General features: G+C 38.8%; 1 protein-coding gene across 1 annotated transcript in view; it reads left to right on the top strand.

Moving 5' to 3' along the window:
- Positions 1 to 15,209, top strand: part of BTD (biotinidase) — a 40,225-nt gene that overhangs the window by 1,266 nt on the left and 23,750 nt on the right. The window lies entirely within an intron of this gene.

Raw genomic sequence — 15,209 nt, 5'->3', positions numbered from 1 at the left:
AAGTGTGTTGCCTATTACCAAAGTAATACTCTTGGTTAATTTGGATTTACAGGTTCAAGGCCAGGTTGACACTGGCCGCACAGACTCTGCAGATCATAGTTCAATGGGCCTTGTGCCTTCTGTGTCGAATGAATCACTGACAGAATCACTCAGTAAACAAGTGTGGTGAAAATTGAACTATCGGTTGGAAGAAATCCTCTGAACTCAGATTAACTGATTTTGCAAAAGGATAAATTGTCAACTGACTGGATTCTGCCCTTTAGCAATGGGCCAAGTCAAACTATTTAAACTTGCTTTCACCTTTGTACCTTTCTGTTTAGGGTACAATGTTACCCTGTTCCCTGAGGTCTGATGATTCAGCGGAAGTGGCGAGAGTCCTCACCCCAGGATTAGCAGGCCCTGGGAGCAACTCCTTTCAATCCAATAAATTACAGGATTCCGCAGTTCTTTTGTAAATTTATCCAAGGCATTTGGTGCAGACTTTGTAAGCGTTAACCACATCTCTATTACTTTCATTGGTGGTAGGCGTGGAATTTTATTTGTTGGATATTTTATTGGAATTTTGTTTGGTTTTGTTTATTTATTTATTGGTGAAAGGAGGTCAAAGGAGGAATAAATCTAATTTTTTTAAAAGAAAAGGCTAAGGTAATGATGACATGCTCTCCGAAGAGCAGAGCCAGTCGTCATAGAGTCTTAATACTGATTGCTCTCTTTGTGGGTTCTGGACCTGAGATTATGAGAGAGTTATTTGGCTGCTTTCTTCCATCGAGGTGAAGAGAATATCCAGGCAACTGGGTAATTTGGTAACAGTTGAAAATATAGCACCTGGAGAAAATATGCTCTGTAAGATGTAAAACAGGTAGCTTCTACAGGTAGTACTCCTTAGGCCCAAAAAGTATGACAGTACGTTTTAATTTCAGTAAACTAACAAGGTCACTAAAAATATTTGTGATTATTTAAAAGCATAACACTAGCTGAACCTGTGAGAAATATTCTCACAATCCTATTTTATGAAAATGATAAGTGTTTGATTATCAGAAGAAGAAATGAATTAGGGTTATTTGTGATGCTTTATAGAATGGCTGAAAGTAAAAGTAAAATGGCTGAAAGAGAAGAGAAAACGGAAACTGAGTATTTTAAATACAAACAAAAAGCAAGCAGCAATAACAAAAAAGGAAATCTATGTAGAACCCTATTTTTATAGACTTTCTTTTTTGTAGATTTTTAAATTTTTTTAAAACTTTTTATTGGGATTATGATAGTTTACAACCTTGTGAAATTTCAGTTGTACATTATTGTTAGTCATGTTGTAGGTGCACCACTTCACCCTTTGTACCCTTCCCCCACACCCCTTTTCCCCTGGTAACCACCAATCAGTTCTCTGTCTCTGTGTTTAACTTCCGCCTATGAGTGGAGTCATACAGAGTTCGTCTTTCTCTGTCTGGCTTATTTCACTTAACATAATACCTTCAAGGTCCATCCGTGTTGTTGTGAATGGGACGATTTGTCTTTTTTTATGGCTGAGTAGTATTCCATTGTGTATATACACCATATCTTCTTTATCCAATCATTAGTTGATGGGTATTTAGGTTGCTTCCACGTCTTGGCTATTGTAAATAATGCTGCAATGAACATAGGGGTGCATGGGTGCCGGGGTCCCACCCCAGCTGAGTCCAGGTTCCTGAGGGATGGACGGCGTCGGCGCAATGTGGGGAAAATAAAGGGGACGTGAGACTTTGGTTGGTGTTAGCAAGTCCACCTTTACTGTGCACAAGTGTCGTTTATATATTTTTCAGGATTCGTACAGAAGTAGTTCTACAAATATTCTCAGAGAGATAAGGAAGTAAAAAATAAGCACAAGAATATTTATTAGCATTCCATTCTATATAGCATAAGGTTAGTGATCGTCTTCTCCGCAACTAACTAGTGTTTGTTGTCTCTAAGCAAAAAGAGATAGGTACCTAGACACCTGTTGTAATTCATGGTAAAGTTAAATCAAAGAGAGAAGGTCCAGGCCTCCGGACAGGACAGCAGTCCATCTGTTTACATCCTGGGGGAGCCATCCCTGCCTCCCTCAATCATTTATGCCATTAGTGTAGATGGTTAATGGGAACAAAAGGCGACTCCAGGGTGTCTTATCCCCAGGGCCATCTGCATTCTCAGTGGGCAGTTGAACCTCTACGTTTTCACGCCCTTTAGGGGGTGAAAGCATTCCTTTGTCTTTTAGATTGTAGAGCTAACAGTCCCTTAAGCACACTGCCGGAGAAAGTATCATTTTGTTAGTAAAGTAAAGGGCTGAAAAGCTAAGCTAAACTATATATCTTCAAGAATAAAAAACAGAAATAAGTATAGACATAACCTTGATAGAAAGCATGCATGTAATTCAGAAAATATCAGGGGTGTCGGCAGGCCATTCTTCACCGAGGGGCATCCCTGTACCCCTCGGCCCTTCTACTCATCAATTGTTTATTATTTATTGCTTTTAGGAGAAAACCTCTATAACATTTTAGCAGAAAGCAGAAGGTCAAGAATAATATATAGATACTTCTTGATCATCCAATTAACCAGCAAACTTAGAAGGACGATGCATATATATTTAGACAAAGAACTGGAGGGAGAAGGAAACATTAACCAGATGGAGGCCATAAACCTAATTCGACATCTTATCTGGGCAGGATTCCTTTCTGATTGTCTCAAATGGGACTGTGTGCTCCTCCAATAATTAACTGAAAAATATCTTGAAAGTTACCTGCAGGTGGTCACATTCTCTTACTACAGCTAATTCTCCCGGGAGGTAGTGCCTCCCAAGCAGCCACCCAAAGGAGTGAAAACTAGAGGTTAAGAAAGGAAAAGGAATGAAGGGCAATTAAAAGCAGCACAGGTTTCAGAACTATGTGAGGGGCCGGCCGGTTATTCTTCACCAAGGGGCGACCCTGCACCCCTCAGCGTTAATCGGCTGGACCCTGTCGAACAGCCAATCAAATGATGTAGCCACAGCTCCCGGCACATGGGACTTTTGGAATTGCTGATTTCAAGTTCTTTGGATACATACCCAGTAGTGGGATGGCTGGGTCATAAGGTATTTCTATTTTTAATTTTTTGAGAAATCTCCATACTGTTTTCCATAGTGGCTGCACCAGTTTGCATTCCCACCAACAGTGTATGAGGGTTCCTTTTTCTCCACAACCTCTCCAACATTTGTCACTTTTTGTTTTGGTTATTTTTGCGTTTCTAACAGGTGTAAGGTGATATCTTAATGTAGTTTTGATTTGCATTTCCCTGATGATTAGTGATGGTGAGCATCTTTTCATGTGTCTATTGGCCATTCGTATATCTTCTTTGGAGAAATGTCTGTTCATGTCCCCTGCCCATTTTTTGATCAAGTTGTTTGATTTTTTGTTGTTGAGCTGTGTGAGTTCTTTATATATTATGGAGATTAACCGTTTGTCGGATAAATAACTTGTAAATATTTTTTCCCAATTAGTGGGTTGCTTTTTGGTTTCAATCCTGTTTTCCCTTGCCTTGAAGAAGCTCTTTAGTTTGATGAAGTCCCATTTGTTTATTCTTTCTATTGTTTCCCTTATCTGAGGAGTTATGGTGTCCAAAAAGATTCTTTTGAAACTGATGTCAAAGAGTGTACTGCCTATATTCTCTTCTAGAAAACTTATTGTTTCAGGCCTAATCTTTAGGTCTTTGATCTATTTTGAGTTTATTTTTGTGAATGGTGAAAAAGAATGGTCAATTTTCATTCTTTTACATGTGGCTGTGCAGTTTTCCCAGCACCATTTGTTGAAGACACTTTCTTTTCTCCATTGTAGGCCCTCAGCTCCTTTGTCGAAGATTAGCTGTCCTTGATGTGTGGTTTTATTTCTGGGCTTTCAATTCTGTTCCATTGATCCATGCACCGGTTTTTGTACCAGGACCATGCTGTTCTGATTACTGTAGCTTGTAGTCTGCTTCGAAGTCAGGGATTGTGATGCCTCCAGCTTTGTTCTTCTTTCTCAGGATTGCTTTAGCAATTCGGGGTCTTTTGTTGCCCCGTATGAATTTTAGGATTCTTTGTTCTAATTCTGTAAAGCATGTCATTGGGATTCTGATTGGGATGGCGTTGAATCTGTAGATTGCTTTAGGTAGTATGGCCATTTTAACTATGTTTATTCTTCCAATCCATGTGCATGGAATGTCTTTCCATCTCTTTATGTCGTCATCAATTTCTTTCAGGAAAGTCTTGTGGTTTTCGTTGTATAGATCTTTCACTTCCTTGGTTAAATTTATCCCAAGGTGTTTTATTCTTTTTGTTGCGATTGTGAATGGGATTGAGTTCTTGAGTTCTTTTTCTGTTACTTCATTGTTAGCGTATAGAAATGCTACTGATTTATGTATGTTGATTTTATACCCTGCAACTTTGCTGTAGCTGTTTATTATTTCTAATAGTTTTCCTGTGGATTCTTTGGGGTTTTCTATATATAAGATCATGTCGTCTGCAAACAGTGAGATGTAGAACACTATTTTTAAAACCAACATTGAAAACTGTACAGTAGGAAATGTGCTATAGGAAATATGTCAACATAAACAGAGCAGGAAATAAAATAATATAATAGTTCTTTAAATAAAACAGATTAAATTGATTTTGTTTGCTTCTCGTTGAATTTGTGGGTTGCAAAGTACCCAAGGCTTGAAGCAAAACCACTGAAAAGCAACTTTATTAGTGAAGTGTCAGGGAGAGATTTAAGGCCATCTACCAGAGGACAGGCACTGGGAGTTTGTCCCAGTTGCCATCTGACCTGGAGAAAGTGGAATTCCTGCCCCTGGCTTGGGCCCAAAAGCGCTTCACCTTTGCTCTGCATTTTAATGCCAGCAAGACCCAGAGCAGGAGCAGGGAACACTGTGGGGCAGAAACTGAAGGAACGTTGTTTCCCTGTTTCAGCTTTGTCTTAATTCATTGTGTGTGTGTGTGTGTGTGTGTGTGTGTGTGTGTGTTTTAAAGCAAATTTGGAGCAGTTTGACATCAGCAATCATTAAATCACTGATAAGGATTTTTATTTTGTGTAAAAATGCACCAGGAAATGGTGACAACTGTATGTCATGCTATGAGGACATAAGAGATTCATCTCAAATGGCTTAGAAATCGTAATCTAGTACTTCTCAGTATGATGGAACTCCACACTTGGGGGTGGCCCACGAGGGAGGGGGCGGCGCCTAGTACCTATGAAACATGGTACCAGGATTCAAATGTTTTCTGTTTTCATTTGTTTCTTCTGTTTTACCGTTAGCCTTCATTACCGTCTCTTCCTTTAGCTTCTTAAATTGTACCTTATTGTTTTGTTTTGATTTTAATCTGTTCTCTGTCCGAGAGACAAAGAATCCGCTCTGGGGCGGAATCTCTGAATGATTCCCAGTGTTTGAGTTGAACTGGAGTTTAACACCAGGTGGGGGGCATCTTCGTAATGAAGAACTCAAGCCCTTAAACTTCTTTCTGCATCATGATCTTTGAGTTCCTCTTCAGAGCTTAACTGTGGTTTATTGTTTCATTCAATTTTTAAAAGACATTTAATATTTATGACATCTTTCAGACACATGAATAGGAACAGAGGTTAATACACGCTCATGTATCCAGCCCCTACCTTAAGAAATACATTACAAATACAGTGATGCCCCCTGTGTATCCCTCCCATTTCGCCTCCTTCCTTATGCCCTAGAGGTAACCACTGTCTTGAATTTGGTGTTTATGATTCCCACATTATCCGTTCTTTGGGTGATGGACATTTAGGTTGTTTTTAGCTTTTCAGTGTTGTAAAAAGTTTTCTCTGGATGTTCTTACATGTCTCCTTTTGCACATGTGTTGTATGTATGTGTATCTAGGAGTGGGTCATCATCAGTTTTACTAGATATTGCCCAATTGGTCTCCTACTGTACCAGTTTATACTCTCACCATCTGTATATGTTGGGAGAACTCCCCTTTCTCCACATCCTCAAGTGTGGAATTTAAAATTTTTTGCCAATCTGATAGATGTGAAATGGCTACTCATTTCCATTTCCATGACTACTAATGAAGAGATATAGGTATGGATATAGATACATAGTTGTAGATATAGATACAAATATGTCATCTGAATTTCTTCTTCTGTGATTTACTGTTTATGTCTTTTGCCCATTTATTTTCTTCTTTTCTTCTTTTCTTATTTATTTGTAGATATTCTTTATATATTCTGAATAGTTATTTTTTGTCTTTTAACTTTGTTTATAGTTACTTTTTTTTTTGAAGATTTTATTTTTCCTTTTTCCCTCCAAAGCCCCCCAATACATAGTTGTGGGTCCTTCTAGTTGTGGCATGTGGGACGCCGCCTCAGCACGGCTTGATGAGCGGTGCCATGTCTGCGCCCAGGGTCCGACCCGGCGAAACCCTGGGCCACTGAAGTGGAGCGTGTGAACTTAACCACTCAGCCACGGGGCTGGCCCCTGTTTATAGTTACTTTTGAGGTACAAAGTTGTGAGTTTTTTGGTGTGTGGTCACATTTGACAATTCTTTTCCCTTATGTTTTATACTCTCTGTAGCTTAAGAAAACTTTCCCTAACCTGAGGTTATGGAGATTTTTTTCTATACGCCCCCAGTTCTCCCTGTAGATCTGTCTCACAGAATAAAGCTGATCTCTTTTCCCAAAAGCTGATGCCATAATTAATTGGCTAGTTTATGCACATCAAGCAAGTGAACCCCAATTTTGTGTGGTAACAGTTGGCAACCAGAAAGGGACGAGGTCCTGTCACTGCTTGCCTGAGGCTCTGGAACTCCTGGCAGGATATGGAGTCTTTTCGTCAACTGTAAGTGGCAGACTAGACAATTTCATCTAGAGGCTCGACTGGTTGTATTCTCATCTCCCCCCTTCCCCCCCCCCACCCCGCTCTAGGCCCCAAGGCATTTTTTTCCTTTGGGAGAAGAAAACAGCTCCAGATCGGAGTCTTTTGGGTGAGTGACCTCATTAAAAACATGGCTGTTCCTAAAATTGTCTAATATCTCTTCAGGATTGTGAGTTAGAAGCCCCAGTGATGAGACTCTTGCTGGGTTAAAGTTTCAAGGCTAGGATTGTGGATTTAAGGGAGACACCATAGAAGGTTTCAGCCGCTTGGGCACTCACTCAAAAGGATTAGGTTCGACTTCTGAGCTCTGGGGTAGAGTCCCAGAGAATCATGTTTGTCTGTGTCTGACTGTGTTCTTTGTTAAAGTTGGTTCTTGAGGACTGAGTTTCTCGGTGATCGTAACAAACTCTTTTTAGAAATTACCTTGTTTGTGGCGGCCACCTTGGGCAAAGCTCCCTAAAATGAGAATAACTATAAACAGCTGGCAAGATAACCTGGGATAAGTTAAAATTACAGTGGCCCCTTTGGCCTTCTTTTGAGCTTTTGAACCAAGAAACAAAGAAATCTTTAAAGAGTCAAGCGCTGCACCTTTTTAACCTAAAGTTTCCAGAAGCTGTAAATGTTTACAAAGAACTGCAGAATCTCACCAAGCTTGTTTTGTATCCTGAGGGCTGGGCTTGATAATTGTCAGGTTGTGGGGGTCCCAGAACTACAGTGGGACAAAAATGTAATTGCATTCCATTTTGCAGTCAGAGATGGTCAGGCAGAATTGCAAGTTGCACTCCCACTTGTGCCTAAGGACCCTACCAAACTGCCGTCAGCCTCAGGGGAATTACATTGGCCATTAGGGGCAAGCCTTGGCTTGGCCTTCATTGTGAGGATCTTGGTTTCTGGAATGCCCAAAATGCTCACGATCTCGTTCTAGCTGAAGCATAAATATACTTTTGGCCAGCCATGTCTAAATTCTGAAACAATGGGAAATGCTAATTCAATCACCACCTGTAGCCCCTTAGGCTGCTTTTTCCCCGAATTGGGCAACTTTTAGCTATGTGTAAGTAGTATGAGCTACTGTGCACTCATTGGTTTATTGATCCTTCTCCTCCGAGAGGTGGTCACTATTTTTCCTTGTCTCTGTCTTTTGGGTCATTTGTCATAAAAAGGGAAAAACTACAGGGCAAGAAGCAGGCGTCTCCATAAGTCTGTTGTCTGGATGGGCCGCAGTTGACTTTGCTGTAGGGCCCACCTATGGAGTATGTGCATAAAGTGGAAGCTGTTGCTAAGGGGCTTCTTGGAAGCCAGAAAAGGCTGCAAAATTGGTGGGCATGGGTTGAACAGTGAAGAGCCATTAGGGCACTCACCACCTCAAGAAGACTCCTGTGATAGGATAAGTTGGTCGTGGAAGAGGGTAGATGACAGGTCCCCTGCTAACCTCAAGAAAATGTCCATGCAATCAGGTACTCTGTAAAGCACCTCCCTTCTAGATACTAATCTGGCTCCCAGAGACTCAAGGTGTAGCTAAAGCTGTTAATGTGCATATAAGATGAGATTTTTTTCCTTTTTTCTTGTTCTGTGTCTTGAGAGCTTGGCTTTGTGACCGCTTTGGTCTCCGCCATCTGGAGGACACACATACTGGTGTGTATCTTGGTGGCCAGTTGACTAGACTGGGGTTCCAAGATGTTCTCTCTTTGTCCTGTTGTCTCAGCTCTCAGGGGAGGTTGTCATGAGGGGTCCCAATCCATTGGGGCCTTTGTCATCTCAGGCTTCGTTGCTTGTTAGTGGACTACTGCTCGTGCAATGGAAGCTTTTGCTTTCTTTGACTATTTTGGGGAGTGAATTTCTGGATCTTGTGAGGGATGCTTGTTTTGCACTCTCTTTTGGGGACACCTCTTGCATCTGTAGTTAAGCCATAAATACTTATTGGTTTGAGTCACTATTAAGGTCCTGCTTGTCAAAGGTCAGAGTATGGATCCTTAAATTGGAAAAACTTATAAATTGAAAAAATGTAGGTGAAAGGGTGGGTCAACCTCTTTTATTGTTGCAAGACTGGAAATGCAGCTCTAGAGGCAGTTCAGATTCCACCCATTTCCCTTATCTCAAAGAGCTTGCAAACTTTCTGGGAAATATCTAGCCCATCACCAATTCCTAAGACTGAAGGGGAAAAAAAAAGGAAAAGAGGAAAGAAAAATGGCCATAACAGCACCTTTGCCAACAATCTAGCATCTTGAGTGTCTTCTCGACAAATATTAGTGAAAAAACCTTAAAAAATATTTGGATCATAACTAGGGAGCTTTGTATTACTGTACCTGATTCATGGCAGTAATTTTAAAACAATAGCTGTGGAGTCTCTGTGTATGTGCATGTATGTTATATATGTATGATATTTTACCTCAGGATGGTATAATTTCTAAAGAGCTCTATTCAATTGGCTTAAAGTAAGCATTTAGATAAATTATTTCTAAATGTAATAGGAACTAACCCAAATGTCTTTCAAGTTAACATGATATAAATTAATTTTTGGTAAATGAAAACTTATTTAAGATTCTTGGTTTGATTTCAATGGATATGTGCTCAGAGTTATCAGCATTGGATATGATGCAGCCTTTGTTCTGTGTTTATAGGTGAAATAAGCTGATGTTATCTCTATTACAAAACTGGTTAGCAAAAATAATAACTTAAAATGATAGCTAATTTGGTCTAATGTCTCATGAAGTTTTGTAGGCAATCTAAATAATTATTGGGAACAAGTAAACTAAATAGATGTGAAAAAGATAAAGAATTGGGTAAACTTATGTGTTACGGCATGTATATTTAAGATAACTTCCAAAAGCTCTCTGGTAACTTGAAACATTGAAGTTTTGCTAGGTGAAATTAAATGATAAAGATTCATTGAGGGGCCGATCCAGTGGCATAGTGGTTAAATTCGTGTGCTCTACTTCAGCAGCTCAGGGTTTGCAGGTTTGGATCCCAGGCACAGACCTACACACTGCTCATCAAGACATGCTGTGGCTGGCCCCCCATATAAAATGGAGGAAGATTGGCATGGATGTTAGCTTAGGGACGATCTAACTCAAGCAGAAAAAAGAGGAAGTTGGCAACAGATGTTAGCTTGGGGCCAATCTCCCTCACCCAAAAAAATGAAATAAAATAAAAATCATTGACTATCTGGGTCATTTTCAAATAAGATAAAATACTGGAACGTTATTGCTAAACATATCTAAGTTTATCTACTTTTGGCTTCTTATTACAAAGAAGCTAAAAGATGTTTGGGTCTCTTAGTAAACATTTCTTATATTTTACTAAAAATTATACTATGGGGGCTAGCCCGGTGGTGCAGCAGTTAAGTTTGCACATTCTGCTTCAGTGTACCAGGGTTCTCCAGTTTGGATCCTGGGTGAGGACCTATGCACCACTTGGCAAGCCATGCTGTGGCAGGGATCCCACATTTAAAGTAGAGGAGGATGGGCACAGATGTTAGCTCAGGACCAGTCTTCCTCAGCAAAAAGAGGAGGATTGGTGGCAGATGTTAGCTCAGGGCAAATCTTTCTTAAAAAAAAATTATACTATGAAGTAGCATGTTTCTAGAAATTATGAAAAGTGTGTAGAATGCTAATATAAAAGACAGTTCAAAATTGCTTACTTTTTAGGTTTCACTAAGGTCTGTAAGGGTTAAAATTCTAATTAATGTATGTAATTGAAGCTACTAAAAATTAATAAGGAAAACATCTTTGTATTCAAAGAATTAGATGTATGTTTTCAGTAAAGAAGTTATAAAAAATGGAAATACTTTTGTTTGTTTTGTTAAGAAAGATAAATTTGTCCCAAAGTATGAGGAAGGGAAAAAAGGGAAGGCATGGGACAATTCTGAATGTAAGAAAAAAGTTATAGAAGGTTTGTAGAGGAGGACCCCTAAAAAAAGAGTTTTATGCATGATCAAGTTGGCTAAGATTGAAGTAAATCTAATTAAAGGAGTTTTAATGTCAAAAGTAAGCTGGAACAAAATTAGAATTTGGTTTTCTCTCTCAAAAGGATAATTTTCTTGAACTTTTAGTCTGCTCCTGATAAAGAGATTATGAAGGGTTTTTTTTTCTTTCAGGAGCCTACCGGAAGGGTAGGGATTTTATGTTTTATCAAAATAAATTTCCGATATTTTTTTGTCAGATCTTTAGTCACAAGTGCTAAGGTTTTTCTTACAGCTATTTAATTTTCTGCATTGGCCTGAAAATCTGGAATTGTCACCATGGTTAAATAGATAACTAAACCTTGTTTCACAGAGACTTATGATAGTATGAGAGTAAATGTTATTGATATAAGTGTTTTTAAAATTATATAACATTTCTAAAATTCTGATCTGTCCTTATTGTCAGCTGTAACTCTAGTTATTATCTTGAAGTGTTGTATGTCACAGAAATAGCCAAGTGCTTTGTCAGTTGCCCTTTTTGAGTCTTTTGTCACTTGCAGATAGTTGTTGTTTTACTCTGATGTTTTTGCAGGTATGTTTCATCTTCAGAGAGATTCATGGAAAGGACTTTGACAGTTGCTCTAGCATACAGGTTTCTGATAAACTTTCAGATCGTAAAACTGAGCTGGGTAAGAAATTACAGAACTCTAATGGAGAAATTGATGACTTCATGAAACTTCCAACAGAAGATTAAGATCAGGGATCGATTACACAGGACTGAATGAACTGATAAGGATGATTATAAATTTTATGACTTTCCATTTTAGATATTGCTGATTTTTGGTGTTTTGGTTTTTTTCCGGAATTAAGGAAACCTTTTTCTCTTTTCTCTTAAAAGCACTGCTATATTGACATATAGCAATTTGGCAAATTATACTTTTGTAAGAAGAATTGAAATATTTATCCTTTTTTCTCCCTCCCTGACCCCTTTGGCATTTGGAAACTCTTAGTGAGTATTGTTTTCATGGCATTACAGTTATTTGCATAAGTTCAGTAAGAATCCGTTCTCCATATAACAGGACACAATTAGAAACACTGGTTATATTATCAAAGCTTTGACTGGAATGTCGTATTTGAGAGAAACATACAGACTCAGATATGACAAGACAGCTTTTGAGCAGCAAAGATTGGACTTTATGGAATAAAGCCCCTTGGAAATATTGGCTTGGTCCCTTGCTTACAGGGTTCCCAGCAACCTTAGCTGTTGAGTAAAGAAGGAAACTCAGGATATTTTGGAGACCTTGAAAAGAGAGGAATTCACACAAATCTGTAGGTATTGTAGGTGGAGTCTGATGACAAGTTCTTTGCTTGGCTTTCCTGGCCTCAAGAGGCCTTTAAGTTTCAATCTGAGATTCCTTATGAAAAGTTCCAGCAAAGCAGATTTAAAAGAGCCTATATGATCAATTGCTATTCTTGCTGTACTTATGTAAATAATTGGGCCAAGCTTATTGAAACTAGACTTATTTTGCCAACCAGTTAGTCTTAATTTGACTATCTTTGGTAAAATGAGGGTGATTTTAGAGAGAAAAATTATATTTCAATAGAAACTATAGTATATATTCATGATATTAGGTTCTCATTCTGATAATTGTCTTTGAGGTTTTGTTTTATATCTGTTAACTGCCCTGGATCCTGAATCCTTCCAGTCTCTTGAAATATGTGGCTACAAATCTCCAAACTAACATTTTAAATTTTTTTCCATCATTTTCATTTGGAATCATTGAGAACTGAACCTGCCCTTTTTCCAGAAGCTTTGCAAACTGAAGCTGGACAATTTGGTATAAACTTAAGAGAGGTTCATGTCTGTTGCTGTGTAAGCCATTCAGAAAGATACCTGAACACCTGATGACTTCATCAGAGACATTTCAAGCTGCAAAAGATGCTTTGACTCTGACATCTAGAAATCCTTTGACTGGCTGCCCCCTGGGCTCAAAAACTGGTTTATAATTTGTTCAACCATTAACCTTGTTTTTCTTTTTGTTTCTCTAGAAATGCTGCTTATTAAATACATGGTTACTTGCTTACACAATATAGGCCTAACTTTTGGAGCCCACCTGCATCACTGTCTTACTAAAAGACTGATTTGATGAAATGTAACAACCTACACTCCTTATCAGGAGGAGGAAGAGCTGTTGTTGCCCTGCGTCCCTCAAGATTGAGGAGTGAACAACAAAAAGGAGGGATTCTTAACCATGGCCCCTCTAGGACCAGTTCAGCTGACCCCATCTCTTATCAACAGAGTGATTAAGAATTGCCTTTCAGAAAATCTGCAAAGTCACATAGCCAGAGAGTGCATAAAAGAAGAAATCTTGACCTGAAATGACCACAGAACCAAAGATCCTCCTTCCCATGGAACCCAAGGACTGGGACATGACTGGAACTTGAAAGTTGGACTCTTATCAGAAGTGAGGGGTCCCTCATTCAGGAAGATCCAGTGTTAAAATTCCTTCCCCACCTCATAAAAAATATTTAGAACCCTATCATAAAAGTTTAGAACCTCATCATAAATGTTTAGAACCCTGTCATAAATGTTTAAAACCTTACCATACATGTTTGAATCCCACCAATCAAGACCTGTCCCACCAGAAATTCCATGTGCCAGCCTGTTCTCCCTACCCTCTTAAATTTCACCTCAAATCCTGAATCATGGAGACAGATCTGAGGGCACATGCCCCATGTTCTCACTGCAGATTGATCTCACAGGATAAAGCTGATTTCTTTTCCCAAAGGCTTGTTTCCCAAAGCCATAATTAATGGTCTTGTTTATGTGCATCAGGCAAGTGAACCTGAATTTTGTGTGGTAACACAACCATCATTTGTTTAATTTATAATTCTGTAAGGATGGGCTCAGCTGGGCTTCTTCATGTGTCTGTGGTCAGTTGCTAATCAGCTAGGTCCCTCTGCCATTGCAAGTTGATTGAGATTGTCCACTGGAATGGTGGGCATATCACCAATGAGCCATGTATTTCTCCTCATTCATCAAGCTTTCCTGGGCTTCTTCAGATGATGGCGTCAGGTTGCAAAAGGGGACAGACCCCATTGTGGAAGCCTTTGTGTGTCAGGTTTGCTAACATTCCATTAGCCAAAGCAAGTTATGTGGCTGAGCTCTGACTCTGAGTGGGATGGCGTTAAAGTTACGTGATAAGGGAACATGAATAGGGAGAGAGGAATAATTGCTAGTGAGTTTTTGCAGTTAATTTACCAAAATATCCATTGTTCAAGCACCATTTATGATATAGTTCATTCTTATCCCAGTGATCCATAATGTTATCTCTGTCATATATCAAGTTTCTGTATACTTGTGGTCTGTCTCTGAATTCTGTGTTCTTTTCCTATCCCAACAACAATCCTACGCTATCTTAATTTCTGTATTTTTAAAATAAGTCTTTACGTTGGTAGGACAAGTCCTTCCACTTTGTTCTTTTGAAACCATCTTATCTATTGTAATTGGTTTCCTATTGCTGCTGTAACAAATTACTGCAAACTTGATGGCTGAAAACAACATAAATTTATCTTACATTTCTGTAGTTCAGAAATCTGAAATGGGTCTCACGGTGATAATAGCAAGCTATTGGCAGGACTGCGTTCCTTTCTAGAGGCTGTAGGAGGGAATCCATGCCTTACTCCTTCCAGCTTTTAGAGGTTTCCCATACTCTTGGCTCCATCTTTAGAGTGAACAATATTAGGCCAAATCTTTCTCATGCTGCCATCTCCCTGGTTCTCCTTCTGCTTCCCTCTTCCACTCATAATGACATTGGTGGTTACATTGAGGCTACCTGGATCATCCAAGATAATCTCCCCGTCTCACTGTCAGCTGATTAGCAACCTTCATTCCCCTTTGCCGTGTTACCTAACCTAACAATAGGTTCTGGGAATTAGGATGTGAACATCTTTGAGGGCCATTATTCTGCGTACTAGATCTATTTTTGGCCTTTTTCTCTTTCACACAGATTATAGAATCAGTTTGTCAAGTTCCATGAAATACTTATTGGGATTTTTATTGGAATTACATTGAATTTATAGATTAATTTGAGTAGAACAATATCTATATATTATTGAATTTCTCTGGCCATTAGCATGATATATCTCTCTATTTATTTTAGTCTTCCTTAATGTCTTTCAAAAAAATGTTTTATTATATTTATTCCTAAGTACTTTAATTTTTATTTATTTATTTGCATTTTCTAGTTTGGGCAGGGGGCCAGTGTATTAGAATGCAATTAATTTTCATATGTTGATCTTAAATCTAACTACTTTACCATGCTTTCTTACTAATAATAATAATTTGCCTATAGATTCTCTTGGGTTTCTTTGTAGATAATCACATCAAAAATGAAAGTTTTGTTTCTTCTTTTCCTGTTCTTATATCTTTTCTATTTCTTGTTTTATTGCATTG

This window comes from Equus przewalskii, chromosome 15 (assembly GCF_037783145.1).
Source record: "Equus przewalskii isolate Varuska chromosome 15, EquPr2, whole genome shotgun sequence".
NCBI classification, from domain to species: Eukaryota; Metazoa; Chordata; class Mammalia; order Perissodactyla; family Equidae; genus Equus; species Equus przewalskii.
The sequence above is the reverse complement of the archived record's forward strand: the minus strand, read 5'-3'. Positions and strand labels throughout refer to the sequence as shown.